Raw genomic sequence first — 6,000 nt, forward strand, 5'->3', positions numbered from 1 at the left:
ATCAACTAATAGCCCTGAAAGGTGTTAGTGTCACCATTTGACTGGCGAAGAAACTGAGGTTTGAAGCTCACTCAAGGTCCTCTAGATGGCGAAATAGGAAATAAAGTAGTAAACAAAACCCAAAATAGAACTCCAGGATTGACTAATGCTATAAAGATAAGACACGCCAAGGCAGAGTCAGTGATAGGGATGGGGCTATTTAGTTTGGATTGTTGGGGAAGGCTTAGAACACATAAAGGATCATTCTGGCTTGCAGTTGAATGAGTCCTGTGTTGGGGTCATGTCAGACAGAACTTTCAGCTGGGGAGTTCGGTCAGGGAATATTTCTAAAGAGTTTGATTCATTCACTGTATAACCTATGGTTTCCATTTGAAAACTTTCTCTCCCCGTGCACATTTATAGTCTTGTGAATTAAAAATTCAGTCCATGTTTTCATGGACTAAATAAGTTTTAAAAATCATTTTCTTAGGCAAGATGTAAATTTTCAAGATATTATAGCTTTGTGTCAAAGGCCAATGTCAAATGTAACAGAAGCAAGTGAAAGCTCAAGTACTTACGATTTATGGAAATGCTTAGTGATGGAATGGGTCCAAGAGCTGTTTTGACATACTTTGCACATTTGTACACACGGTTGCTAGCTCATCTGGTGCATTTGTGCAAATTAGGAAAACGTCTCCCTTTCTTCATGATAGATCCAGCCCCATGTCCAACCACATGGCTTGGTGCCCCAAGAGTGGGCTGTATTTCAGCTCACCCATCTCAGCTCTACCAGGCGCCCTTTGGCAGGACGTGGTGTTCATGACTTTATGACAGTCCCTGACCTGTTAGGCGATAGTAATAATCGCCGGTATTCTTAAGGCCCATCAATGCAATTGCACAAATGCCATCTCATTAATTCCCCAAATTGGTTGGGGTGATGAATGAGGCAAAGATATTTATTCTTACTTTATTGTTATGAGATCAACGTACAGAGAAGTTAAGTGACTTCCTCAAAGCCACACTGATCCTAGCTGACTCTGATTAGTGGAGGTAACTGACCTTTGGCCTTATTCCTTCAGATTTATTGAGCATCATCCAAGCCAGAGACACCCATCCATTCATTCATTTAGTCATTAGTCATTCAAGATTGCAAGTTCGTCGGAGAAGGGCTCTGCCTCATTTATCTGTGTGTTCTGCAGACCCATCATAGTATTTGACACATAATAAGTATGCAATGAATGTTTGCTACATGAATGACAGAAGCACTGGTTGTTCTGCTTGTGTCATTACAGGCATGTTCCGCTGATACACTTGGCTGCAAATGGTGACTGAGAAGCTCCTCCATCTTTTTTTGCTGCCCAAACTGTAGGCATGGTCGGCTTTGCACAGGCCCATTTGTCCTATTGCAAAAGTCAGTTCGCAGTTGTGTTGGACAAAACCCTGCAGAAGAGAGAAGAAGAAGGTTGAACACTTACCCTGCCAAATAGACAGAAGCAGGTCTGAGAGGCTACTTGGGAGGTAATGGGTCTACACCTTCTGCAGCCTTCTGAAAACTGGGTGTTCCTGAAGGAATGAAACCACAGAGGCAGGTTACCTGAGAACTTGGGCTCCTTTTCTAGAAGATGTATGATCACTGAGGTTTGCAGCAGCATTTCCGCCTGCTTATAGCCTGATAGTTTACCTATCACATCTGTCAGGTCCCTAGGAAAATGGAAAAATCACATCGGAGGGCTCAGAGTAAACCAGCTCAGACCCCCTCTTGCTGCCCTGTGTTGGGTTATTAATAACATTCGGTTAGAATCTTCAGAGCCTCAAAGAGGAGGAGACTTGGCTTCTCCTAGTGGCCTCAGCATCGCGAATTGCCTTTCTGAAGATGCTCACAAGATTATGGGTGAAGCGTCAGAATTCATTAGCCAAATGGGACAGTCAATCCTCATAAACATGAAGGGCCTTTTGTGAATCACTCCCAGTCAAAATAATGCAAATCACACCCACGTTTATTTTCCATAGGTCTAAAAATATGGAGAACCAGTGAGTTACTCTTACGCAGCTCATAATAATGTCATAATTGAACGATCTATAAACGGCATTTTGCAGAGGAGCCCTGAACAAATGCAGCTGAACGCTCTTCTATTGGGATCTTTTCTTTCTCACAATTAAATGTCATTATGAGGGATTCTACTCTATTTTCTACGTAATCAGGACTTGTAAAGTCTCCACATAAACAACATTTTTATTTGATCAGAGTTCATTATGAGAAGCAACTACGGTATAGAAAAATCTCTGGAATTACACTCTGGACCAGGAGTCAGGATTTACTAAATGGAAGGGTAGAAATGGCTTCCTTGCCAACCAGGCATACCTTTGCAATCTGGCGCATTTCCTTATGTGGCCTTGCTCAGGCTTATAAACCACTGGAATCAATTTCTTTTAAAAACACGTTTTTCAGAAACTTATTACGCACTTTAGAGATATATTATATACCTTCAGCAGCAAAAGAAGAAAAATTACAGGTGCAAAAGCAGCCCATTTTTCTAGCAGCTGAAAATGATGCTGTGTACTAGTCACAGGGGAACGGTAAAAATTATACTCCGACAGCAACAGGGCAGAAGCCCACAAAGGCACAGCCGAGCGAGTGGCACGGCCAGGGAGTGCGCTAATAAATCAAGATAATTCTCTGCCTGCCTTGAACTTAGACCCGGCTACAATTCACTGGTACAGCCGGAAAAAAAAAAAAAAAGTCTGTTAGTGGAATTCAGCTTTACTGGGGGGACGTGATTAGTCACTGGGCAGATTGAGCCTCGATTGCATCTAAATGGTCCACTTTATGAACCATTTATCTTCTGCTCAGACCATTTTCATTACACCAAAAACTGATGCTGAGCCACCAGCTGTAAGATACAGCCTGGTGAAAATTAATAACCTTTTTTTTTTTTTCCCCTTCTGCAGGACTCCTGCATATGTGAGTAGGAGCATTTATCCCTGTTTTGTTGCTATTTGCATCCCAGCATCCCTGGCAGTCTTTCAATTTTCTCAAGTCTCTTAGCCTTTGGCCTCTGTTTCGCTTTTGCAACACAAACAATCCATCCTGTGCATTTAAAATTCTCTTAGCGCCCTGACATCACGCTATAGCCTTAGAGCAGGGAGCAGTTTACACAGAAAGGGCTCTTATTAATTCCTCTGTCCTGCTTTCCTGCTAAAATATAGGGATCTTGAGATTACTGCTGGGTCCCTTAAAGACCATTTAGAGCTATGCAATTTAAAAAAGGAGACCTTTATTAATACCTGCTTAGGCTACTGACTGCGGGGAGGGCAAAGGAGGTCTGGCTGTGATGGAGGATAGTCTCTTACTGAAGCAGAGTCACGTGACCTGTAATTCACGGCAGCCTATTGAGCCTTGCGAAGCCACTGAGATATAAGCTGATATGATTACAATAACATACAATGAAATTATGGAGTATTAATGGTGCTTAACCACTGTCAGGCATTAAGCAGAATTAACAGGAGTCTTTTGCTGAGCAGACATAGTTTTGATAGGGCTGATTAAAGATTTGGCTATCTAAGGAAGCTCATTATAGCATTAATTGGGATACAATGAGCCCAAACTGTGTTGTTTTGGCATATTCCTGCATGAGGCCACACGTTTGGTGAGAAGCTTGGAGCTCATCGCCTCAGCCCCGGAGTTGCTGGAGGCCATACAACTTTCGTTTCCTCAAGTGGATTTTGGGGCATCTTCTATCTTTCTTGTTTGTCTTTTGAGGCGTGCCGGGACTACTTTGATGACCAGCTTTCTTTTGCCATCGCAAAGGCTAGCCTCTCGCTGGAATTGCTACTAAGTTTACAGAGAAATATTTTATGTCTAAGGGAGGATTTTGTGATGATTTTTTTGAAATTCTTCAGAAAAGATTTTTAAAAAGATCGTAAAGTTGAGGCTGAAGATGGAACGGTCAGTTCGATGATGACATTTTATTTTTGTGACTATGTTACGCTTTGCAGTTTCTTTCATCAACAGATGTGGTGTGATGGCAGTTGGGGGGAAATCTCACCACTCCCTTAATTTTTTAAAAATATTCCTTTCCACCACGGCCTATCTTTGGTAAGGGGAGGGAGGCCTGGCTTGGGAGCACTGAGTTGGTTTCTTCTGCTTCACAGAACACTCAGCGAAGTGATTTTAGAAAATGCTTCTTGAGATGGACGGCTTGGTGGTGAGACTCGAGATTAGAACGAGCCACTGACTGGAATGAACATGGACAACAGTTGTGGAGCAGGTCTGTCCCCTTTGGCAGCATGGTGTACGGGGCTCACCCCGGGCAGCCAGGGCCACTGTGTGACTGTCTGCTCCACCCTGGTGAGCTCCACGCTCCCACGCTCATCTCTGCAGTTGCAATGAGCCCCAGGGCTGATCTGCATCAATTGCTGGGATGGCCAAATGGAACTGATGAGCTGTGTCCATTCATTTTGTCTAGACGTGGCCTCAATTGGCCAGCTGGGTTTGCACGGCCTGTCCGCTTGACAGCTGCTAACTGTCAATGGGCCATATGTAGCCATGGAAAGTTGCAGACTTTGGAATGCTCAAGGGCAGGGACCAAATTCCTTGGGGAGAGAGGTTTTTCCACAAGGATGTCTGGGGGCTCTGATGAGCCTACTCTCTCCAGTGCCCCTTTTCACAGACTTCTGGCCAGAGGGACAGTGGCTAGCCCAGTGAAAAACTTTGGCCAAACAACCCATTTCAAAACTCTGTTATTAAAGTTTCAAAGTGAGGGGAGAGCACAGGAGGTTGCACGGATATTAATAAAATCTTTTTTTTTTTTAATTTTGCACAGATATTAATAAAATCTTTGGTGCCACTTGCCTCAGATGCCTCTCTTCAAAAGTTTGGATTGGACTTTCAGCTTAGAAATTGAAAGGAAGACAACTTTTTGGCTGCTCAACATAATAAAGTAGCCAACGTTGCTGCCAATGAAAGAGTGAAAATGGCTATATATATATATATATATATATATATATATATATTTTAAGATTTTTTTATTTATTTTAGAGAGAGAAAGTGTGTGAGAGCAAGGGGAAGGGGCAGAGGAAGAAGGAGGGAAGAAGACTCTGCGCTGACCAGGGACCTCGATCATGGCCTAAGTCAAAATCAAGAGTTGATCCCTCAACTGACTGAGTCACCCAGGTGCCTTAAAAATGGCTATGCTTTTAAAAACAAATAATTAGAGCACTACATTTAGGGATATGAAGAAAGGATTAGCATTGATCTTGCTTTTTATGGGCTAATACTTTTCTTTCAATACAGTTGTCAAAACATGAAGGGCAGTTTCAAAGATTATCTTTGTATTATAAAATAGAACAATTGAGGCATTGCTGTCCAGCAGCTGTTTTTATTATATTACATTTTTACTAAAGTGGTGCATAATCTTGATGTGGAATTTATAGACCTATATACCAGGATTATTAGAGGTTTCAGGAAATGGCAATTTTTCTGGTAATGACTTTCTCTGTTACCACGGCCAAGAGAAGATTTCTACCTTTACCAGGAGCAATCAGTCGGTAGCAATTTTGGTAGCTGAGCACAACTGGACAAGGAGATGAGAAGAAGAGTCAAGGCAGGTGCAGAATAAGCACATACAAAAATGGATTGGCAATGGCTCACCCTGCGTGGAATATGTAGATAACAAATAACGAAGGTGGAGGACAGGGAAAGATCTCATCTACCTCCTTCTGGATGTTTACGCTTAAGTGTTCCAACTGTCCTGCCTCTGGCCTGTCCACAAAGGAATGTGCCTCCAGCAGAGTTCAAGGGCCATAATCATCAAGAACAGCACTAGAGACCTCATGGAAGGTGACCAACACCCCTCAGAGGCATGATCAGCCTAATATAGAAGTTGCAAGAAAAACAAAGTTCTTTGCTGTAGTTTGCGGGGGGTGGCAAAGGCCACTTAAGAGGAGCAGGAGAGGAGGAATTTCTTTCTTTTGCTTCTGGAACAATGTAATTTTGTCGCCTTCATACAAATGTTAGGATGA

This window comes from Vulpes lagopus, chromosome 5 (assembly GCF_018345385.1).
Source record: "Vulpes lagopus strain Blue_001 chromosome 5, ASM1834538v1, whole genome shotgun sequence".
NCBI lineage: Eukaryota > Metazoa > Chordata > Mammalia > Carnivora > Canidae > Vulpes > Vulpes lagopus.